At 38.2% G+C, this 22963-nt stretch overlaps 22 non-coding genes across 22 annotated transcripts; all 22 read left to right on the plus strand.

Moving 5' to 3' along the window:
- Window positions 1–19: 19 nt before the first annotated feature.
- Window positions 20–110, plus strand: TRNAR-UCU (transfer RNA arginine (anticodon UCU)). The gene is given in 2 exon segments: window positions 20–56; window positions 75–110. It is a non-coding gene; the product is annotated as a tRNA-Arg (tRNA).
- Window positions 111–568: 458 nt separating this feature from the next.
- Window positions 569–641, plus strand: TRNAK-UUU (transfer RNA lysine (anticodon UUU)). The gene has a single exon. It is a non-coding gene; the product is annotated as a tRNA-Lys (tRNA).
- Window positions 642–1920: 1279 nt separating this feature from the next.
- TRNAR-UCU (transfer RNA arginine (anticodon UCU)) lies at window positions 1921–2011 on the plus strand. The gene is given in 2 exon segments: window positions 1921–1957; window positions 1976–2011. It is a non-coding gene; the product is annotated as a tRNA-Arg (tRNA).
- A 458-nt stretch (window positions 2012–2469) lies between these two features.
- Window positions 2470–2542, plus strand: TRNAK-UUU (transfer RNA lysine (anticodon UUU)). The gene has a single exon. It is a non-coding gene; the product is annotated as a tRNA-Lys (tRNA).
- Window positions 2543–3821: 1279 nt separating this feature from the next.
- TRNAR-UCU (transfer RNA arginine (anticodon UCU)) lies at window positions 3822–3912 on the plus strand. The gene is given in 2 exon segments: window positions 3822–3858; window positions 3877–3912. It is a non-coding gene; the product is annotated as a tRNA-Arg (tRNA).
- Window positions 3913–5308: 1396 nt separating this feature from the next.
- On the plus strand, window positions 5309–5381 carry TRNAK-UUU (transfer RNA lysine (anticodon UUU)). The gene has a single exon. It is a non-coding gene; the product is annotated as a tRNA-Lys (tRNA).
- A 342-nt stretch (window positions 5382–5723) lies between these two features.
- TRNAR-UCU (transfer RNA arginine (anticodon UCU)) lies at window positions 5724–5814 on the plus strand. The gene is given in 2 exon segments: window positions 5724–5760; window positions 5779–5814. It is a non-coding gene; the product is annotated as a tRNA-Arg (tRNA).
- A 458-nt stretch (window positions 5815–6272) lies between these two features.
- On the plus strand, window positions 6273–6345 carry TRNAK-UUU (transfer RNA lysine (anticodon UUU)). Its single transcript has one exon. It is a non-coding gene; the product is annotated as a tRNA-Lys (tRNA).
- An 865-nt stretch (window positions 6346–7210) lies between these two features.
- Window positions 7211–7283, plus strand: TRNAK-UUU (transfer RNA lysine (anticodon UUU)). Its single transcript has one exon. It is a non-coding gene; the product is annotated as a tRNA-Lys (tRNA).
- Window positions 7284–7625: 342 nt separating this feature from the next.
- TRNAR-UCU (transfer RNA arginine (anticodon UCU)) lies at window positions 7626–7716 on the plus strand. Its single transcript is given in 2 exon segments — window positions 7626–7662; window positions 7681–7716. It is a non-coding gene; the product is annotated as a tRNA-Arg (tRNA).
- A 458-nt stretch (window positions 7717–8174) lies between these two features.
- Window positions 8175–8247, plus strand: TRNAK-UUU (transfer RNA lysine (anticodon UUU)). Its single transcript has one exon. It is a non-coding gene; the product is annotated as a tRNA-Lys (tRNA).
- Window positions 8248–9526: 1279 nt separating this feature from the next.
- TRNAR-UCU (transfer RNA arginine (anticodon UCU)) lies at window positions 9527–9617 on the plus strand. Its single transcript is given in 2 exon segments — window positions 9527–9563; window positions 9582–9617. It is a non-coding gene; the product is annotated as a tRNA-Arg (tRNA).
- Window positions 9618–10075: 458 nt separating this feature from the next.
- TRNAK-UUU (transfer RNA lysine (anticodon UUU)) lies at window positions 10076–10148 on the plus strand. The gene has a single exon. It is a non-coding gene; the product is annotated as a tRNA-Lys (tRNA).
- Window positions 10149–11013: 865 nt separating this feature from the next.
- On the plus strand, window positions 11014–11086 carry TRNAK-UUU (transfer RNA lysine (anticodon UUU)). Its single transcript has one exon. It is a non-coding gene; the product is annotated as a tRNA-Lys (tRNA).
- Window positions 11087–11427: 341 nt separating this feature from the next.
- Window positions 11428–11518, plus strand: TRNAR-UCU (transfer RNA arginine (anticodon UCU)). Its single transcript is given in 2 exon segments — window positions 11428–11464; window positions 11483–11518. It is a non-coding gene; the product is annotated as a tRNA-Arg (tRNA).
- A 458-nt stretch (window positions 11519–11976) lies between these two features.
- On the plus strand, window positions 11977–12049 carry TRNAK-UUU (transfer RNA lysine (anticodon UUU)). The gene has a single exon. It is a non-coding gene; the product is annotated as a tRNA-Lys (tRNA).
- A 1279-nt stretch (window positions 12050–13328) lies between these two features.
- TRNAR-UCU (transfer RNA arginine (anticodon UCU)) lies at window positions 13329–13419 on the plus strand. Its single transcript is given in 2 exon segments — window positions 13329–13365; window positions 13384–13419. It is a non-coding gene; the product is annotated as a tRNA-Arg (tRNA).
- A 458-nt stretch (window positions 13420–13877) lies between these two features.
- Window positions 13878–13950, plus strand: TRNAK-UUU (transfer RNA lysine (anticodon UUU)). Its single transcript has one exon. It is a non-coding gene; the product is annotated as a tRNA-Lys (tRNA).
- Window positions 13951–14815: 865 nt separating this feature from the next.
- TRNAK-UUU (transfer RNA lysine (anticodon UUU)) lies at window positions 14816–14888 on the plus strand. Its single transcript has one exon. It is a non-coding gene; the product is annotated as a tRNA-Lys (tRNA).
- A 341-nt stretch (window positions 14889–15229) lies between these two features.
- TRNAR-UCU (transfer RNA arginine (anticodon UCU)) lies at window positions 15230–15320 on the plus strand. Its single transcript is given in 2 exon segments — window positions 15230–15266; window positions 15285–15320. It is a non-coding gene; the product is annotated as a tRNA-Arg (tRNA).
- Window positions 15321–15778: 458 nt separating this feature from the next.
- TRNAK-UUU (transfer RNA lysine (anticodon UUU)) lies at window positions 15779–15851 on the plus strand. The gene has a single exon. It is a non-coding gene; the product is annotated as a tRNA-Lys (tRNA).
- Window positions 15852–17129: 1278 nt separating this feature from the next.
- TRNAR-UCU (transfer RNA arginine (anticodon UCU)) lies at window positions 17130–17220 on the plus strand. Its single transcript is given in 2 exon segments — window positions 17130–17166; window positions 17185–17220. It is a non-coding gene; the product is annotated as a tRNA-Arg (tRNA).
- The last annotated feature ends 5743 nt before the right edge of the window (window positions 17221–22963 follow it).

A 22963-nucleotide genomic window follows, 5' to 3' on the forward strand; every position in this document is an offset into this window, starting at 1 on the left:
CACCTCATTCAAACAGATTGGCTCTGTGGCGCAATGGATAGCGCATTGGGCTTCTAGGTGAATGTCAAGAAGGTATTCAAAGGCTGTGGGTTCGAATCCCACCAGAGTCAGTTTTATCCCTGTTTATTTCATAACTATTTAAAGAAGTTATAAACGATGCATGCATGCTTCTGCTTCACCAAAATCATTTGCCAAAAAGGTCAGCAAAAGGAAGTCTATTTTAAAGAGACACCGTTCAATTTGGGTAATCTATGCAGAAGAGGAAATTGTCAGCTGTACTGATGAAAATATAATTTACTCGGAAGTAAGATTTTGGGCCCTTCCTTAATTTTACCATGTCAATAAACACATATGAATTTGACGTCAGCAAAAAAATGAGATAGTAGCAACTTCAGGACTAAAAATAAGGTTACATTTACTGAAGAAATTTCAAATGCTTGAAATATCAATTCATTATTATATTCTAGTGTATTTGGTACCTTATTCAGGTAACCATCTTAAGAAACATAGTATTAGTTGGGACACTGCCAAATTTTGATAAGGTGATTTTGAGGTTTGCTGTATCAGAGCCTGGATAGCTCAGTCGGTAGAGCATCAGACTTTTAATCTGAGGGTCCAGGGTTCAAGTCCCTGTTCAGGCGGTTTGTTTAAAGAAAATGTACTCTAATGACATGCTCTTTTCAGGATCCCATGAACGAGTAGTCCCATTAGAGTAATTGCAAGTTAGTCTTAATGGAGCCATTAAATACCCATCGGTCGTGTACCATTTGACAAGAGTTAAGAAGACTTACCGCAACGGTATCATGTAGTTTGAGATGTTGATTATCTTTTCCCCAATTCAATGTTCAAAATGGAACCCTGCTTATAGTTTCCAAATCACTTTATAAAGTTGGTCAACCGCTGATAGCTCATCTTTTTATTTGAGAATTTCTGTTCACCTTGTTGAATCAGGTTGGATCTCTGGTGCAATGGATAGCGGCTTTTGGGTTCTAGGCGAATGTGGAGAAAGCATTCAAAGTCTTTGGGTTGGAATACTAGCTGGGTCAGTTTTATCCCTCCTTTATCTTATAACTAATTGAAACAGTAACAAACAATGCCTGCTTCTGCATAACCAGAGACATTTACCAAAACGGCAGTGAAAGAAAGTCTATTTAAACAGACACTATTTGCTTTGAAAATGTTGCATAATCTATGCCCAAGAGTAAATTCCCAGGTATACTGCTGGTCATGTAATTTAGTACCTAGTAATAGTATTTGGCCTTTTACTAATTTCACAATGTCAATTTAGAGACATGATTTCTAAGTCAGCCGAAAATGAGATAGAACGAATTTCAGGATTTAAAATAGATTACGTGTGCTGCTGAAATTTCAAATGCTTGAAATATCAATTAATTATTAAACTCTACATATTTGATTGCTAATATATGTAACCATATTAAGAATTAAAGTGTAGGTTGGTGTGCGTCCACATCATTTTTAGCTGATTTTTAGTTGCAGTGTTGCAGAGCCTGGATAGCTCAGTCGGTAGAGCATCAAACTTTTAATCTGAGGGTCCAGGGTTCAAGTCCCTGTTCAGGCGGTCGGCTACTTTAAAGAAAAAGTATTCTGATTGTACATTCTTTTTGTGTTCCACTGCATGATGAATAAGATATTCCATTACCAAAATTAAAAAAAAAAGTCTTTCATGGAGAAGTGAAAAACCCATCTGTCTCATATATCAGATGACAATACACTAAACTTAAGTTGTATGCAGACTTACCAACTGTATCATGTAGTTTGACACGGTGAATAACTTTTACCCAATTCAATATTCAAAATATAGCCATGGTTATAGTATCCAATGAACTTTATAAAGTTGATCAACAGCTCAAAGCTCATTATTTCATTTCTGAATATCTGTGCACCTCCTTCAAGCAGATTGGCTCTGTGGCGCAATGGATAGCGCATTGGACTTCTAGGTGAATGTCAAGAAGGTATTCAAAGGCTGTGGGTTCGAATCCCACCAGAGTCAGTTTTATCCCTGTTTATTTCATAACTATTTAAAGAAGTTATAAACGATGCATGCATGCTTCTGCTTCACCAAAATCATTTGCCAAAAAGGTCAGCAAAAGGAAGTCTATTTTAAAGAGACACCGTTCAATTTGGGTAATCTATGCAGAAGAGGAAATTGTCAGCTGTACTGATGAAAATATAATTTACTCGGAACTAAGATTTTGGGCCCTTCCTTAATTTTACCATGTCAATAAACACATATGAATTTGACGTCAGCAAAAAAATGAGATAGTAGCAACTTCAGGACTAAAAATAAGGTTACATTTACTGAAGAAATTTCAAATGCTTGAAATATCAATTCATTATTATATTCTAGTGTATTTGGTACCTTATTCAGGTAACCATCTTAAGAAACATAGTATTAGTTGGGACACTGCCAAATTTTGATAAGGTGATTTTGAGGTTTGCTGTATCAGAGCCTGGATAGCTCAGTCGGTAGAGCATCAGACTTTTAATCTGAGGGTCCAGGGTTCAAGTCCCTGTTCAGGCGGTTTGTTTAAAGAAAATGTACTCTAATGACATGCTCTTTTCAGGATCCAATGAACGAGTAGTCCCATTAGAGTAATTGCAAGTTAGTCTTAATGGAGCCATTAAATACCCATCGGTCGTGTACCATTTGACAAGAGTTAAGAAGACTTACCGCAACGGTATCATGTAGTTTGAGATGTTGATTATCTTTTCCCCAATTCAATGTTCAAAATGGAACCCTGCTTATAGTTTCCAAATCACTTTATAAAGTTGGTCAACCGCTGATAGCTCATCTTTTTATTTGAGAATTTCTGTTCACCTTGTTGAATCAGGTTGGATCTCTGGTGCAATGGATAGCGGCTTTTGGGTTCTAGGCGAATGTAGAGAAAGCATTCAAAGTCTTTGGGTTGGAATACTAGCTGGGTCAGTTTTATCCCTCCTTTATCTTATAACTAATTGAAACAGTAACAAACAATGCCTGCTTCTGCATAACCAGAGACATTTACCAAAACGGCAGTGAAAGAAAGTCTATTTAAACAGACACTATTTGCTTTGAAAATGTTGCATAATCTATGCCCAAGAGTAAATTCCCAGGTATACTGCTGGTCATGTAATTTAGTACCTAGTAATAGTATTTGGCCTTTTACTAATTTCACAATGTCAATTTAGAGACATGATTTCTAAGTCAGCCGAAAATGAGATAGAACGAATTTCAGGATTTAAAATAGATTACGTGTGCTGCTGAAATTTCAAATGCTTGAAATATCAATTAATTATTAAACTCTACATATTTGATTGCTAATATATGTAACCATATTAAGAATTAAAGTGTAGGTTGGTGTGCGTCCACATCATTTTTAGCTGATTTTTAGTTGCAGTGTTGCAGAGCCTGGATAGCTCAGTCGGTAGAGCATCAAACTTTTAATCTGAGGGTCCAGGGTTCAAGTCCCTGTTCAGGCGGTCGGCTACTTTAAAGAAAAAGTATTCTGATTGTACATTCTTTTTGTGTTCCACTGCATGATGAATAAGATATTCCATTACCAAAATTAAAAAAAAAAGTCTTTCATGGAGAAGTGAAAAACCCATCTGTCTCATATATCAGATGACAATACACTAAACTTAAGTTGTATGCAGACTTACCAACTGTATCATGTAGTTTGACACGGTGAATAACTTTTACCCAATTCAATATTCAAAATATAGCCATGGTTATAGTATCCAATGAACTTTATAAAGTTGATCAACAGCTCAAAGCTCATTATTTCATTTCTGAATATCTGTGCACCTCCTTCAAGCAGATTGGCTCTGTGGCGCAATGGATAGCGCATTGGACTTCTAGGTGAATGTCAAGAAGGTATTCAAAGGCTGTGGGTTCGAATCCCACCAGAGTCAGTTTTATCCCTGTTTATTTCATAACTATTTAAAGAAGTTATAAACGATGCATGCATGCTTCTGCTTCACCAAAATCATTTGCCAAAAAGGTCAGCAAAAGGAAGTCTATTTTAAAGAGACACCGTTCAATTTGGGTAATCTATGCAGAAGAGGAAATTGTCAGCTGTACTGATGAAAATATAATTTACTCGGAACTAAGATTTTGGGCCCTTCCTTAATTTTACCATGTCAATAAACACATATGAATTTGACGTCAGCAAAAAAATGAGATAGTAGCAACTTCAGGACTAAAAATAAGGTTACATTTACTGAAGAAATTTCAAATGCTTGAAATATCAATTCATTATTATGTTCTAGTGTATTTGGTACCTTATTCAGGTAACCATCTTAAGAAACATAGTGTTAGTTGGGACACTGCCAAATTTTGATAAGGTGATTTTGAGGTTTGCTGTATCAGAGCCTGGATAGCTCAGTCGGTAGAGCATCTGACTTTTAATCTGAGGGTCCAGGGTTCAAGTCCCTGTTCAGGCGGTTTGTTTAAAGAAAATGTACTCTAATGACATGCTCTTTTCAGGATCCAATGAACGAGTAGTCCAATTAGAGTAATTGCAAGTTAGTCTTAAAGGAGCCATTAAATACCCATCGGTCGTGTACCATTTGAAAAGAGTTAAGAAGACTTACCGCAACGGTATCATGTAGTTTGAGATGTTGATTATCTTTTCCCCAATTCAATGTTCAAAATCGAACCCTGCTTATAGTTTCCAAATCACTTTATAAAGTTGGTCAACCGCTGATAGCTCATCTTTTTATTTGAGAATTTCTGTTCACCTTGTTGAATCAGGTTGGATCTCTGGTGCAATGGATAGCGGCTTTTGGGTTCTAGGCGAATGTAGAGAAAGCATTCAAAGTCTTTGGGTTGGAATACTAGCTGGGTCAGTTTTATCCCTCCTTTATCTTATAACTAATTGAAACAGTAACAAACAATGCCTGCTTCTGCATAACCAGAGACATTTACCAAAACGGCAGAGAAAGAAAGTCTATTTAAACAGACACTGTTTGCTTTGAAAATGTTGCATAATCTATGCCCAAGAGTAAATTCCCAGGTATACTGCTGGTCATGTAATTTAGTACCTAGTAATAGTATTTGGCCTTTTACTAATTTCACAATGTCAATTTAGAGACATGATTTCTAAGTCAGCCGAAAATGAGATAGAACGAATTTCAGGATTTAAAATAGATTACGTGTGCTGCTGAAATTTCAAATGCTTGAAATATCAATTAATTATTAAACTCTACATATTTGATTGCTAATATATGTAACCATATTAAGAATTAAAGTGTAGGTTGGTGTGCGTCCACATCATTTTTAGCTGATTTTTAGGTGCAGTGTTGCAGAGCCTGGATAGCTCAGTCGGTAGAGCATCAGACTTTTAATCTGAGGGTCCAGGGTTCAAGTCCCTGTTCAGGCGGTCGGCTACTTTAAAGAAAAAGTATTCTGATTGTACATTCTTTTTTGTGTTCCACTGCATGATGAATAAGATATTCCATTACCAAAATTAAAAAAAAAAGTCTTTCATGGAGAAGTGAAAAACCCATCTGTCTCATATATCAGATGACAATACACTAAACTTAAGTTGTATGCAGACTTACCAACTGTATCATGTAGTTTGACACGGTGAATAACTTTTACCCAATTCAATATTCAAAATATAGCCATGGTTATAGTATCCAATGAACTTTATAAAGTTGATCAACAGCTCAAAGCTCATTATTTCATTTCTGAATATCTGTGCACCTCATTCAAGCAGATTGGCTCTGTGGCGCAATGGATAGCGCATTGGACTTCTAGGTGAATGTCAAGAAGGTATTCAAAGGCTGTGGGTTTGAATCCCACCAGAGTCAGTTTTATCCCTGTTTATTTCATAACTATTTAAAGAAGTTATAAACGATGCATGCATGCTTCTGCTTCACCAAAATCATTTGCCAAAAAGGTCAGCAAAAGGAAGTCTATTTTAAAGAGACACCGTTCAATTTGGGTAATCTATGCAGAAGAGGAAATTGTCAGCTGTACTGATGAAAATATAATTTACTCGGAACTAAGAATTTGGGCCCTTCCTTAATTTTACCATGTCAATAAACACATATGAATTTGACGTCAGCAAAAAACAGAGATAGTAGCAACTTCAGGACTAAAAATAAGGTTACATTTACTGAAGAAATTTCAAATGCTTGAAATATCAATTCATTATTATGTTCTAGTGTATTTGGTACCTTATTCAGGTAACCATCTTAAGAAACATAGTGTTAGTTGGGACACTGCCAAATTTTGATAAGGTGATTTTGAGGTTTGCTGTATCAGAGCCTGGATAGCTCAGTCGGTAGAGCATCAGACTTTTAATCTGAGGGTCCAGGGTTCAAGTCCCTGTTCAGGCGGTTTGTTTAAAGAAAATGTACTCTAATGACATGCTCTTTTCAGGATCCAATGAACGAGTAGTCCCATTAGAGTAATTGCAAGTTAGTCTTAATGGAGCCATTAAATACCCATCGGTCGTGTACCATTTGAAAAGAGTTAAGAAGACTTACCGCAATGGTATCATGTAGTTTGACATGTTGATTATCTTTTCCCCAATTCAATGTTCAAAATGGAACCCTGCTTATAGTTTCCAAATCACTTTATAAAGTTGGTCAACCGCTGATAGCTCATCTTTTTATTTGAGAATTTCTGTTCACCTTGTTGAATCAGGTTGGATCTCTGGTGCAATGGATAGCGGCTTTTGGGTTCTAGGCGAATGTAGAGAAAGCATTCAAAGTCTTTGGGTTGGAATACTAGCTGGGTCAGTTTTATCCCTCCTTTATCTTATAACTAATTGAAACAGTAACAAACAATGCCTGCTTCTGCATAACCAGAGACATTTACCAAAACGGCAGAGAAAGAAAGTCTATTTAAACAGACACTGTTTGCTTTGAAAATGTTGCATAATCTATGCCCAAGAGTAAATTCCCAGGTATACTGCTGGTCATGTAATTTAGTACCTAGTAATAGTATTTGGCCTTTTACTAATTTCACAATGTCAATTTAGAGACATGATTTCTAAGTCAGCCGAAAATGAGATAGAACGAATTTCAGGATTTAAAATAGATTACGTGTGCTGCTGAAATTTCAAATGCTTGAAATATCAATTAATTATTAAACTCTACATATTTGATTGCTAATATATGTAACCATATTAAGAATTAAAGTGTAGGTTGGTGTGCGTCCACATCATTTTTAGCTGATTTTTAGGTGCAGTGTTGCAGAGCCTGGATAGCTCAGTCGGTAGAGCATCAGACTTTTAATCTGAGGGTCCAGGGTTCAAGTCCCTGTTCAGGCGGTCGGCTACTTTAAAGAAAAAGTATTCTGATTGTACATTCTTTTTTGTGTTCCACTGCATGATGAATAAGATATTCCATTACCAAAATTAAAAAAAAAAGTCTTTCATGGAGAAGTGAAAAACTCATCTGTCTCATATATCAGATGACAATACACTAAACTTAAGTTGTATGCAGACTTACCAACTGTATCATGTAGTTTGACACGGTGAATAACTTTTACCCAATTCAATATTCAAAATATAGCCATGGTTATAGTATCCAATGAACTTTATAAAGTTGATCAACAGCTCAAAGCTCATTATTTCATTTCTGAATATCTATGCACCTCATTCAAGCAGATTGGCTCTGTGGCGCAATGGATAGCGCATTGGACTTCTAGGTGAATGTCAAGAAGGTATTCAAAGGCTGTGGGTTTGAATCCCACCAGAGTCAGTTTTATCCCTGTTTATTTCATAACTATTTAAAGAAGTTATAAACGATGCATGCATGCTTCTGCTTCACCAAAATCATTTGCCAAAAAGGTCAGCAAAAGGAAGTCTATTTTAAAGAGACACCGTTCAATTTGGGTAATCTATGCAGAAGAGGAAATTGTCAGCTGTACTGATGAAAATATAATTTACTCGGAACTAAGAATTTGGGCCCTTCCTTAATTTTACCATGTCAATAAACACATATGAATTTGACGTCAGCAAAAAACAGAGATAGTAGCAACTTCAGGACTAAAAATAAGGTTACATTTACTGAAGAAATTTCAAATGCTTGAAATATCAATTCATTATTATATTCTAGTGTATTTGGTACCTTATTCAGGTAACCATCTTAAGAAACATAGTGTTAGTTGGGACACTGCCAAATTTTGATAAGGTGATTTTGAGGTTTGCTGTATCAGAGCCTGGATAGCTCAGTCGGTAGAGCATCAGACTTTTAATCTGAGGGTCCAGGGTTCAAGTCCCTGTTCAGGCGGTTTGTTTAAAGAAAATGTACTCTAATGACATGCTCTTTTCAGGATCCAATGAACGAGTAGTCCCATTAGAGTAATTGCAAGTTAGTCTTAATGGAGCCATTAAATACCCATCGGTCGTGTACCATTTGACAAGAGTTAAGAAGACTTACCGCAACGGTATCATGTAGTTTGAGATGTTGATTATCTTTTCCCCAATTCAATGTTCAAAATGGAACCCTGCTTATAGTTTCCAAATCACTTTATAAAGTTGGTCAACCGCTGATAGCTCATCTTTTTATTTGAGAATTTCTGTTCACCTTGTTGAATCAGGTTGGATCTCTGGTGCAATGGATAGCGGCTTTTGGGTTCTAGGCGAATGTAGAGAAAGCATTCAAAGTCTTTGGGTTGGAATACTAGCTGGGTCAGTTTTATCCCTCCTTTATCTTATAACTAATTGAAACAGTAACAAACAATGCCTGCTTCTGCATAACCAGAGACATTTACCAAAACGGCAGTGAAAGAAAGTCTATTTAAACAGACACTGTTTGCTTTGAAAATGTTGCATAATCTATGCCCAAGAGTAAATTCCCAGGTATACTGCTGGTCATGTAATTTAGTACCTAGTAATAGTATTTGGCCTTTTACTAATTTCACAATGTCAATTTAGAGACATGATTTCTAAGTCAGCCGAAAATGAGATAGTACGAATTTCAGGATTTAAAATAGATTACGTGTGCTGCTGAAATTTCAAATGCTTGAAATATCAATTAATTATTAAACTCTACATATTTGATTGCTAATATATGTAACCATATTAAGAATTAAAGTGTAGGTTGGTGTGCGTCCACATCATTTTTAGCTGATTTTTAGTTGCAGTGCTGCAGAGCCTGGATAGCTCAGTCGGTAGAGCATCAGACTTTTAATCTGAGGGTCCAGGGTTCAAGTCCCTCTTCAGGCGGTCGGCTTCTTTAAAGAAAAAGTATTCTGATTGTACATTCTTTTTGTGTTCCACTGCATGATGAATAAGATATTCCATTACCAAAATTAAAAAAAAAAGTCTTTCATGGAGAAGTGAAAAACCCATCTGTCTCATATATCAGATGACAATACACTAAACTTAAGTTGTATGCAGACTTACCAACTGTATCATGTAGTTTGACACGGTGAATAACTTTTACCCAATTCAATATTCAAAATATAGCCATGGTTATAGTATCCAATGAACTTTATAAAGTTGATCAACAGCTCAAAGCTCATTATTTCATTTCTGAATATCTGTGCACCTCATTCAAGCAGATTGGCTTTGTGGCGCAATGGATAGCGCATTGGTCTTCTAGGTGAATGTCAAGAAGGTATTCAAAGGCTGTGGGTTCGAATCCCACCAGAGTCAGTTTTATCCCTGTTTATTTCATAACTATTTAAAGAAGTTATAAACGATGCACGCATGCTTCTGCTTCACCAAAATCATTTGCCAAAAAGGTCAGCAAAAGGAAGTCTATTTTAAAGAGACACCGTTCAATTTGGGTAATCTATGCAGAAGAGGAAATTGTCAGCTGTACTGATGAAAATATAATTTACTCGGAAGTAAGATTTTGGGCCCTTCCTTAATTTTACCATGTCAATAAACACATATGAATTTGACGTCAGCAAAAAAATGAGATAGTAGCAACTTCAGGACTAAAAATAAGGTTACATTTACTGAAGAAATTTCAAATGCTTGAAATATCAATTCATTATTATATTCTAGTGTATTTGGTACCTTATTCAGGTAACCATCTTAAGAAACATAGTGTTAGTTGGGACACTGCCAAATTTTGATAAGGTGATTTTGAGGTTTGCTGTATCAGAGCCTGGATAGCTCAGTCGGTAGAGCATCAGACTTTTAATCTGAGGGTCCAGGGTTCAAGTCCCTGTTCAGGCGGTTTGTTTAAAGAAAATGTACTCTAATGACATGCTCTTTTCAGGATCCAATGAACGAGTAGTCCCATTAGAGTAATTGCAAGTTAGTCTTAATGGAGCCATTAAATACCCATCGGTCGTGTACCATTTGACAAGAGTTAAGAAGACTTACCGCAACGGTATCATGTAGTTTGAGATGTTGATTATCTTTTCCCCAATTCAATGTTCAAAATGGAACCCTGCTTATAGTTTCCAAATCACTTTATAAAGTTGGTCAACCGCTGATAGCTCATCTTTTTATTTGAGAATTTCTGTTCACCTTGTTGAATCAGGTTGGATCTCTGGTGCAATGGATAGCGGCTTTTGGGTTCTAGGCGAATGTAGAGAAAGCATTCAAAGTCTTTGGGTTGGAATACTAGCTGGGTCAGTTTTATCCCTCCTTTATCTTATAACTAATTGAAACAGTAACAAACCATGCCTGCTTCTGCATAACCAGAGACATTTACCAAAACGGCAGTGAAAGAAAGTCTATTTAAACAGACACTGTTTGCTTTGAAAATGTTGCATAATCTATGCCCAAGAGTAAATTCCCAGGTATACTGCTGGTCATGTAATTTAGTACCTAGTAATAGTATTTGGCCTTTTACTAATTTCACAATGTCAATTTAGAGACATGATTTCTAAGTCAGCCGAAAATGAGATAGTACGAATTTCAGGATTTAAAATAGATTACGTGTGCTGCTGAAATTTCAAATGCTTGAAATATCAATTAATTATTAAACTCTACATATTTGATTGCTAATATATGTAACCATATCAAGAATTAAAGTGTAGGTTGGTGTGCGTCCACATCATTTTTAGCTGATTTTTAGTTGCAGTGCTGCAGAGCCTGGATAGCTCAGTCGGTAGAGCATCAGACTTTTAATCTGAGGGTCCAGGGTTCAAGTCCCTGTTCAGGCGGTCGGCTACTTTAAAGAAAAAGTATTCTGATTGTACATTCTTTTTGTGTTCCACTGCATGATGAATAAGATATTCCATTACCAAAATTAAAAAAAAAAGTCTTTCATGGAGAAGTGAAAAACCCATCTGTCTCATATATCAGATGACAATACACTAAACTTAAGTTGTATGCAGACTTACCAACTGTATCATGTAGTTTGACACGGTGAATAACTTTTACCCAATTCAATATTCAAAATATAGCCATGGTTATAGTATCCAATGAACTTTATAAAGTTGATCAACAGCTCAAAGCTCATTATTTCATTTCTGAATATCTGTGCACCTCATTCAAGCAGATTGGCTTTGTGGCGCAATGGATAGCGCATTGGACTTCTAGGTAAATGTCAAGAAGGTATTCAAAGGATGTGGGTTCGAATCCCACCAGAGTCAGTTTTATCCCTGTTTATTTCATAACTATTTAAAGAAGTTATAAACGATGCATGCATGCTTCTGCTTCACCAAAATCATTTGCCAAAAAGGTCAGCAAAAGGAAGTCTATTTTAAAGAGACACCGTTCAATTTGGGTAATCTATGCAGAAGAGGAAATTGTCAGCTGTACTGATGAAAATATAATTTACTCGGAAGTAAGATTTTGGGCCCTTCCTTAATTTTACCATGTCAATAAACACATATGAATTTGACGTCAGCAAAAAAATGAGATAGTAGCAACTTCAGGACTAAAAATAAGGTTACATTTACTGAAGAAATTTCAAATGCTTGAAATATCAATTCATTATTATATTCTAGTGTATTTGGTACCTTATTCAGGTAACCATCTTAAGAAACATAGTGTTAGTTGGGACACTGCCAAATTTTGATAAGGTGATTTTGAGGTTTGCTGTATCAGAGCCTGGATAGCTCAGTCGGTAGAGCATCAGACTTTTAATCTGAGGGTCCAGGGTTCAAGTCCCTGTTCAGGCGGTTTGTTTAAAGAAAATGTACTCTAATGACATGCTCTTTTCAGGATCCAATGAACGAGTAGTCCCATTAGAGTAATTGCAAGTTAGTCTTAATGGAGCCATTAAATACCCATCGGTCGTGTACCATTTGACAAGAGTTAAGAAGACTTACCGCAACGGTATCATGTAGTTTGAGATGTTGATTATCTTTTCCCCAATTCAATGTTCAAAATGGAACCCTGCTTATAGTTTCCAAATCACTTTATAAAGTTGGTCAACCGCTGATAGCTCATCTTTTTATTTGAGAATTTCTGTTCACCTTGTTGAATCAGGTTGGATCTCTGGTGCAATGGATAGCGGCTTTTGGGTTCTAGGCGAATGTAGAGAAAGCATTCAAAGTCTTTGGGTTGGAATACTAGCTGGGTCAGTTTTATCCCTCCTTTATCTTATAACTAATTGAAACAGTAACAAACAATGCCTGCTTCTGCATAACCAGAGACATTTACCAAAACGGCAGTGAAAGAAAGTCTATTTAAACAGACACTGTTTGCTTTGAAAATGTTGCATAATCTATGCCCAAGAGTAAATTCCCAGGTATACTGCTGGTCATGTAATTTAGTACCTAGTAATAGTATTTGGCCTTTTACTAATTTCACAATGTCAATTTAGAGACATGATTTCTAAGTCAGCCGAAAATGAGATAGTACGAATTTCAGGATTTAAAATAGATTACGTGTGCTGCTGAAATTTCAAATGCTTGAAATATCAATTAATTATTAAACTCTACATATTTGATTGCTAATATATGTAACCATATTAAGAATTAAAGTGTAGGTTGGTGTGCGTCCACATCATTTTTAGCTGATTTTTAGTTGCAGTGCTGCAGAGCCTGGATAGCTCAGTCGGTAGAGCATCAGACTTTTAATCTGAGGGTCCGGGGTTCAAGTCCCTGTTCAGGCGGTCGGCTACTTTAAAGAAAAAGTATTCTGATTGTACATTCTTTTTGTGTTCCACTGCATGATGAATAAGATATTCCATTACCAAAATTAAAAAAAAAAGTCTTTCATGGAGAAGTGAAAAACCCATCTGTCTCATATATCAGATGACAATACACTAAACTTAAGTTGTATGCAGACTTACCAACTGTATCATGTAGTTTGACACGGTGAATAACTTTTACCCAATTCAATATTCAAAATATAGCCATGGTTATAGTATCCAATGAACTTTATAAAGTTGATCAACAGCTCAAAGCTCATTATTTCATTTCTGAATATCTGTGCACCTCATTCAAGCAGATTGGCTTTGTGGCGCAATGGATAGCGCATTGGTCTTCTAGGTGAATGTCAAGAAGGTATTCAAAGGCTGTGGGTTCGAATCCCACCAGAGTCAGTTTTATCCCTGTTTATTTCATAACTATTTAAAGAAGTTATAAACGATGCACGCATGCTTCTGCTTCACCAAAATCATTTGCCAAAAAGGTCAGCAAAAGGAAGTCTATTTTAAAGAGACACCGTTCAATTTGGGTAATCTATGCAGAAGAGGAAATTGTCAGCTGTACTGATGAAAATATAATTTACTCGGAAGTAAGATTTTGGGCCCTTCCTTAATTTTACCATGTCAATAAACACATATGAATTTGACGTCAGCAAAAAAATGAGATAGTAGCAACTTCAGGACTAAAAATAAGGTTACATTTACTGAAGAAATTTCAAATGCTTGAAATATCAATTCATTATTATATTCTAGTGTATTTGGTACCTTATTCAGGTAACCATCTTAAGAAACATAGTGTTAGTTGGGACACTGCCAAATTTTGATAAGGTGATTTTGAGGTTTGCTGTATCAGAGCCTGGATAGCTCAGTCGGTAGAGCATCAGACTTTTAATCTGAGGGTCCAGGGTTCAAGTCCCTGTTCAGGCGGTTTGTTTAAAGAAAATGTACTCTAATGACATGCTCTTTTCAGGATCCAATGAACGAGTAGTCCCATTAGAGTAATTGCAAGTTAGTCTTAATGGAGCCATTAAATACCCATCGGTCGTGTACCATTTGACAAGAGTTAAGAAGACTTACCGCAACGGTATCATGTAGTTTGAGATGTTGATTATCTTTTCCCCAATTCAATGTTCAAAATGGAACCCTGCTTATAGTTTCCAAATCACTTTATAAAGTTGGTCAACCGCTGATAGCTCATCTTTTTATTTGAGAATTTCTGTTCACCTTGTTGAATCAGGTTGGATCTCTGGTGCAATGGATAGCGGCTTTTGGGTTCTAGGCGAATGTAGAGAAAGCATTCAAAGTCTTTGGGTTGGAATACTAGCTGGGTCAGTTTTATCCCTCCTTTATCTTATAACTAATTGAAACAGTAACAAACCATGCCTGCTTCTGCATAACCAGAGACATTTACCAAAACGGCAGTGAAAGAAAGTCTATTTAAACAGACACTGTTTGCTTTGAAAATGTTGCATAATCTATGCCCAAGAGTAAATTCCCAGGTATACTGCTGGTCATGTAATTTAGTACCTAGTAATAGTATTTGGCCTTTTACTAATTTCACAATGTCAATTTAGAGACATGATTTCTAAGTCAGCCGAAAATGAGATAGAACGAATTTCAGGATTTAAAATAGATTACGTGTGCTGCTGAAATTTCAAATGCTTGAAATATCAATTAATTATTAAACTCTACATATTTGATTGCTAATATATGTAACCATATTAAGAATTAAAGTGTAGGTTGGTGTGCGTCCACATCATTTTTAGCTGATTTTTAGTTGCAGTGCTGCAGAGCCTGGATAGCTCAGTCGGTAGAGCATCAGACTTTTAATCTGAGGGTCCAGGGTTCAAGTCCCTGTTCAGGCGGTCGGCTACTTTAAAGAAAAAGTATTCTGATTGTACATTCTTTTTGTGTTCCACTGCATGATAAATAAGATATTCCATTACCAAAATTAAAAAAAAAAGTCTTTCATGGAGAAGTGAAAAACCCATCTGTCTCATATATCAGATGACAATACACTAAACTTAAGTTGTATGCAGACTTACCAACTGTATCATGTAGTTTGACACGGTGAATAACTTTTACCCAATTCAATATTCAAAATATAGCCATGGTTATAGTATCCAATGAACTTTATAAAGTTGATCAACAGCTCAAAGCTCATTATTTCATTTCTGAATATCTGTGCACCTCATTCAAGCAGATTGGCTTTGTGGCGCAATGGATAGCGCATTGGACTTCTAGGTAAATGTCAAGAAGGTATTCAAAGGATGTGGGTTCGAATCCCACCAGAGTCAGTTTTATCCCTGTTTATTTCATAACTATTTAAAGAAGTTATAAACGATGCATGCATGCTTCTGCTTCACCAAAATCATTTGCCAAAAAGGTCAGCAAAAGGAAGTCTATTTTAAAGAGACACCGTTCAATTTGGGTAATCTATGCAGAAGAGGAAATTGTCAGCTGTACTGATGAAAATATAATTTACTCGGAAGTAAGATTTTGGGCCCTTCCTTAATTTTACCATGTCAATAAACACATATGAATTTGACGTCAGCAAAAAAATGAGATAGTAGCAACTTCAGAACTAAAAATAAGGTTACATTTACTGAAGAAATTTCAAATGCTTGAAATATCAATTCATTATTATATTCTAGTGTATTTGGTACCTTATTCAGGTAACCATCTTAAGAAACATAGTGTTAGTTGGGACACTGCCAAATTTTGATAAGGTGATTTTGAGGTTTGCTGTATCAGAGCCTGGATAGCTCAGTCGGTAGAGCATCAGACTTTTAATCTGAGGGTCCAGGGTTCAAGTCCCTGTTCAGGCGGTTTGTTTAAAGAAAATGTACTCTAATGACATGCTCTTTTCAGGATCCAATGAACGAGTAGTCCCATTAGAGTAATTGCAAGTTAGTCTTAATGGAGCCATTAAATACCCATCGGTCGTGTACCATTTGACAAGAGTTAAGAAGACTTACCGCAACGGTATCATGTAGTTTGAGATGTTGATTATCTTTTCCCCAATTCAATGTTCAAAATGGAACCCTGCTTATAGTTTCCAAATCACTTTATAAAGTTGGTCAACCGCTGATAGCTCATCTTTTTATTTGAGAATTTCTGTTCACCTTGTTGAATCAGGTTGGATCTCTGGTGCAATGGATAGCGGCTTTTGGGTTCTAGGCGAATGTAGAGAAAGCATTCAAAGTCTTTGGGTTGGAATACTAGCTGGGTCAGTTTTATCCCTCCTTTATCTTATAACTAATTGAAACAGTAACAAACAATGCCTGCTTCTGCATAACCAGAGACATTTACCAAAACGGCAGTGAAAGAAAGTCTATTTAAACAGACACTGTTTGCTTTGAAAATGTTGCATAATCTATGCCCAAGAGTAAATTCCCAGGTATACTGCTGGTCATGTAATTTAGTACCTAGTAATAGTATTTGGCCTTTTACTAATTTCACAATGTCACTTTAGAGACATGATTTCTAAGTCAGCCGAAAATGAGATAGAACGAATTTCAGGATTTAAAATAGATTACGTGTGCTGCTGAAATTTCAAATGCTTGAAATATCAATTAATTATTAAACTCTACATATTTGATTGCTAATATATGTAACCATATTAAGAATTAAAGTGTAGGTTGGTGTGCGTCCACATCATTTTTAGCTGATTTTTAGTTGCAGTGTTGCAGACCCTGGATAGCTCAGTCGGTAGAGCATCAGACTTTTAATCTGAGGGTCCAGGGTTCAAGTCCCTGTTCAGGCGGTCGGCTACTTTAAAGAAAAATTATTCTGATTGTACATTCTTTTTGTGTTCCACTGCATGATGAATAAGATATTCCATTACCAAAATAAAAAAAAAAGTCTTTCATGGAGAAGTGAAAAACCCATCTGTCTCATATATCAGATGGCGATACACTAAACTTAAGTTGTATGCAGACTTACCAACTGTATCATGTAGTTTGACACGGTGAATAACTTTTACCCAATTCAATATTCAAAATATAGCCATGGTTATAGTATCCAATGAACTTTATAAAGTTGATCAACAGCTCAAAGCTCATTATTTCATTTCTGAATATCTGTGCACCTCGTTCAAGCAGATTGGCTCTGTGGCGCAATGGATAGCGCATTGGACTTCTAGGTGAATGTCAAGAAGGTATTCAAAGGCTGTGGGTTCGAATCCCACCAGAGTCAGTTTTATCCCTGTTTATTTCATAACTATTTAAAGAAGTTATAAACGATGCATGCATGCTTCTGCTTCACCAAAATCATTTGCCAAAAAGGTCAGTAAAAGGAAGTCTATTTTAAAGAGACACCGTTCAATTTGGGTAATCTATGCAGAAGAGGAAATTGTCAGCTGTACTGATGAAAATATAATTTACTCGGAAGTAAGATTTTGGGCCCTTCCTTAATTTTACCATGTCAATAAACACATTTGAATTTGACGTCAGCAAAAAAATGAGATAGTAGCAACTTCAGGACTAAAAATAAGGTTACATTTACTGAAGAAATTTCAAACGCTTGAAATATCAATTCAATATTATATTCTAGTGTATTTGGTACCTTATTCAGGTAACCATCTTAAGAAACATAGTGTTAGTTGGGACACTGCCAAATTTTGATAAGGTGATTTTGAGGTTTGCTGTATCAGAGCCTGGATAGCTCAGTCGGTAGAGCATCTGACTTTTAATCTGAGGGTCCAGGGTTCAAGTCCCTGTTCAGGCGGTTTGTTTAAAGAAAATGGACACTAATGACATGCTCTTTTCAGGATCCAATGAACGAGTAGTCCCATTAGAGTAATTGCAAGTTAGTCTTAATGGAGCCATTAAATACCCATCGGTCGTGTACCATTTGACAAGAGTTAAGAAGACTTACCGCAACGGTATCATGTAGTTTGAGATGTTGATTATCTTTTCCCCAATTCAATGTTCAAAATGGAACCCTGCTTATAGTTTCCAATTCACTTTATAAAGTTGGTCAACCTGAAGGACTGGGCTATTCTAAGGCCCAGCGGTGCCAGGGGACAACACCTGAAACCTTCGTGGGTTACCTGTTCCGGCGTACGAAACACAGAGACACGGGACACTTCCTGCGGCGTCAAAGATCAGAGTTTATTTACTGCAGGGATACAGAAGTCGCAAGAAGTACACAACGTGTAGGTTCTGGGAGACTGCTTCAAATTGCACAAGTGGATCGCTCCTTTTATACACATTTTCGTCATTGCACAACATGACGAACAAAGGTTACAACTCAGTTCCCACAGTAAACTTCAAAAGGGTCGCACTCATGTTTCAGAAGCCCGGAACATAATTACAGCAGCATTGCCGGTTCCCAACTGTAAAAGCACATTATCCCCACATTAAACACATTCCATTCCGATTGTAAACAAATTTAGGAGAAGGGACAGGAACAGATGCAAAGGAAAAACAAGGATGCACAACAGATTGGAAAAGAGTGTAAAGAGCAATATCGGAAACTCGATTGCAGGATCAAAGGACTTGTGCCTAATGCATGCATGACTGAAACAATAGACTGGCACGGCAAGATGAGCCTCGAGCGGAGCCATCTGCCTTTGCCGTGTCAACCCCCTCATCATAAAGACACCTTCAAAGGAACACGTGTCTTCCACAAAAGCTTGGGAATCCCAGGGTCACGAAGCGGACAAGGTCCGTTCGCTGGCTACTTGAGGGCAAGAGACAAAATGGATGCCGTATCTAAGATGGAACCCAAGGGTTCAGATGGGCATACCCAGAAATGAGACGAACCGTACATAGTAGCGTAGCGAAAACGCGTACACCCACTAAACTCGTCATTTGCGGTTCGTAGATACCAAACTCGTCCATATTCGAACACACCCAAAAAGTGCCATTACGATTCTCACGGAACCTCAGACGCTCCTTTTGCCCTCAGGTAGGCAAGCACTAGTCGAGATCAGAAACGATTTCGATATTCATCAAATCGTTCAGTTGTTGCTGGAACATCATTCTATCCATCAATGTCTCCTTGGTAACAGATGGCCGTCTTATACACGTTGTGGCACAAAGACCACATAAGGCAGGACCACACTGCACACAAAGACAACACGTGAACAAAAACGTTACAACAACCCCTACGATCATCAGAATCTTCCAACCCCAAGTTGATATCAGGCCCCAAAACCATCCTAGAAGTGTCCAACCACCTTCGTCCACGTGTATGGACTCGGAGATCTTATGCAACTTCGAGATGGCTTGGTAAAAAGTTGGAGCGTTGTCAGGGATGAAAATGCAACAACTCGAATGGATCACTTTGCACACACCACCTCTATCTGCTAGAACAACATCTAGAACCATCCGGTTCTGCAACATCATAAGTCTATCCGCCTGAAGTTCTGCTGTTAAATTACCAAGAGCACTCGCAGTTATGTTAGCAGTCGACTCTACTACACGGGTCAACTGTCCCAGGTTCCTACTATTAACCATAGGTCCCCAAAACGGCAAGAAACCCTTAAAGAAGTCTCCTGCTTCTTGACCGGCAGAGTCTTCTTCACTGATAACGCCTCTCACAACTCTAGTCTTGTGATAGTCTGAGGCAACTGTAAAAGTCGGTGGCAAAAGATTCGCAATATAACAGGTACCCGAGAAGTCACGGGGCAACCATGTATATGCACGCTCATAACATACGAAATAGGTACCCTTGGCAGTCAAGAAAACAGGGGAAGAGAGCGTTGGCAAAACATACGTCTCAGTACAAGCACTCTTCCCAAGTTGTGCTCTAGGATTTCGACCAAGACCTTTCAAGCAGAAGTTACCGAGGTGGGGTACGATCCATATTGGAGACGAGCTCTTAAGCTGTCTATCACCCACTGACATACTATACTCAGCCTCACTCAGATCTTTAGAGGCTTGCACCTCTTCCTCTGGAATAAGCGATGCATCAAAAATATCTCTATCTAAATCAGCAATCGCTATAGCCAAAGGCTTGTGGTACGGACCAGGACCGAAGTTTGCAGAGCGTGGCTCTCGACTGGGGTAGGAATCTAGTGCACTGCGGAACATAGTTTGGAATGCTCGAGCTGACCCTTGGGAGCTATAAGGGAGAACCAAATACGGAATACCCCTATCCATGGTATGTGGCATTAACCCGCACACCCAACAATTGGTAGTATTCATCACCAACTGATGCTGATGTAGGAGTTGAACGAAGGAATTATTCATGAATTCCGCACACCTAACCTGTTCATGTTGGGGCAGAGGATGAAAGGAATGTGGAGAAACAGTGGTAATAGAACTTAGTTTAGGAGAAAAAGTAGGTGAAATGGAAGGCAATAACGACTGTATTCCAAAATACACTCCACCCACCAACAGCATAGATACAGTCAGAAACAGCAGGAATACCTGAAACAAAAAACATTTTGTTCGTATAATTTTGTGCAATTTTGATCTTTGCGCCGACATCCTTTCTTCTTCCAACAGCTTAGAGAATGCCATCCTCTAAAAACCGTCCGTGACGTCCTTGACGCACTTCGTTCTGAGTAGCGATTATCAATTCCCAGGAGTTCCCAGGAATCGACAAAAAGTAACCGACCTAGTGTCAGGAACATGCTAAACAGAAAGGAGTACCCGCACGGCCCTACGGTTAACCCGGATGATAGGTTTTCTGAAACAAACACTCAATTTAATAAAAAATCTCTTAGCTGTAAAGAGCACACATAAAAAGGAACTCAAAAATCGGAAAAAGGATCTAATTGTTCTTAATGTTCGTGGCAACAGTAAAGGAAAATATAAGAAATATTTTATTAGTCTTTGCCACGTGGGCGAAGAAAATATCGATTTCTTCCAGGTCGAGTCTGTTCTTCAAATAATTGTTCAACTGGTGGAACAGTGTTCAGTCGATCAGATGACAATGCAGACCTTGTGTTCTCCAAAACTGACGGCTCAACAGATGTGTCTGGCTGCAATGAACTGTCTCTTACAGGTTGAGCATCACTAAACGGCACAAAGCATAGAGGGGTCTCGGTTTCCGTTGCCGCAATACCAGTTCTCACCCAACTGTCTGCTGGTAAAGGGATCGGAACTTTCTTGGTATGGGTGGCGTGCACCCAGTTCTTCCGGCCTTCCAACCGAACTGCAGTCCTTGTAGCCAGCAGCACTTGGTAGGGACCCACGAATCTCGGCTCTAAGTTACGTTTTCTGCCAAAATTGCGGGTAACAACCCAGTCACCCGGTTGAAGCCGATGTCCAGGACCCTCTGTCTGTGCCGGTAACGCTTCAAAGACCTGTTGATGAATTAACCTCAGTTTAGCAGTCAGATCATGAAGATAATCGATTAGCATTGGATACTCAAGACTGTCAAAGGCCTTAGGCCTCGGGACTCCCCAAATGTTCGCAGGGCGGCCGAACACAATCTCATATGGGCTGAGCCCTACTCGAGAGTGCACAGTCGCTCTGGTCGATAAGAGAGCCAGAGGCAAGGCATCAGGCCATGACAAACCAGTCTTAGCTTGTATCTTCGCAAGTTTCAGCTTCAGAGTACCATTGTACCCTTCAACCAAACCCGCTGACTGGGGATGATTGGCGCTATGGAATTTCTGTCGAATTCCAAGGCCCTTACACACACTCTGCATCACACTTTCTACAAACTCGCTTCCGTTATCTGACCACACAATCCGTGGCATTCCATACCGAGGAAAGTATTCCTTCAGCAGGACTTTCGCTGTGGACAGGGCAGTATTATCCTTAAGGGGATAGGCCTCGATCCATCTGGAGAATGCACAAACCACGACCAAAACATACTTCAGATTATTGCATCTCTCCATATGGATGAAGTCCAGTTGGATAACCTCAAAGGGACAGGCAGGAGGAGCAAAATGACCAGGTGGAGTGGGGGTGCCCTTGCCAGGATTATGCATCAAACACACCATACAACTCTTAACCACCCTCTCAGCACATTGAGCAATACCATCGTTCTTCCATACAGGGGACAATAACTTACATATACCTTTCGCACTAATGTGTGACAAGCCGTGAGCCATAGTCACAACAGCTAGCACATACGCATCCGGTAACATCCACCTCTGATATTCTGACAAGTCAACCCAACATCCATGCGTGTCTAACTTTCCCGTGCTTTCTTTCCACTTGATCTTTTCAGTTTCAGTGGCCTCATTCTGAATTGCTTTCACGCTCTCAACAGTGTCTTCACACATACCAGTCTCCGTCGGCCACCTCACTGAACTCGTAACATACATTCGGGTTGCAAGATTCTTAGCCGTTTCCTTAGCAATCTCATCCGCAAATGCATTACCACGACCAACGTCATCCGTAACCTTTCGATGCGCACTACATTTAATGATCGCCACTTGTTTATGCAATGTAAGTGCATCCAAAAGATCGTTCACGAGCTGTCCGTGTTGGATCTTCGCACCATGCGATGTCATAAATCCTCTTTCTCTCCACAATCGTCCAAAACTATGTGCAACACCAAACGCATACTGACTGTCAGTAAACACATTCACTCGCTTTCCCTTAGATAAAACACACGCTCTTGTCAACGCAATCAATTCTGCCGCTTGCGCTGAATTCTGACTCAATCTCGCAGTTTCCACAACCGTACTCAACGTCACTACAGCATACGCAGTCATCACATCACCATTCGGCAACTTAAAACATGAACCATCAACATACAAAGTGCCATCGGGGTCTGTCAATGGAGTGTTTTTCAGGTCCACACGACCCTTCGTTTCTTCCTCAGTTCGTAAATAACAATCATGTGGTGGTATATCATCTGATTCCATATTAGTCGGCAACAATGTCGCCGGATTCAGCACATTACAACGCTTGATCTGTATATGACTTGCCAAAAGTGTCAACTCATACCCAGACAACCTTGCACTCGTCAGATGTTGAGTTTTTGTCCGATTCAAAAGAGTGTCAACTGCATGCGGAACCATCACTAT

Source organism: Triturus cristatus, chromosome 4_1 (assembly GCF_964204655.1).
Source record: "Triturus cristatus chromosome 4_1, aTriCri1.1, whole genome shotgun sequence".
Lineage (NCBI taxonomy): Eukaryota > Metazoa > Chordata > Amphibia > Caudata > Salamandridae > Triturus > Triturus cristatus.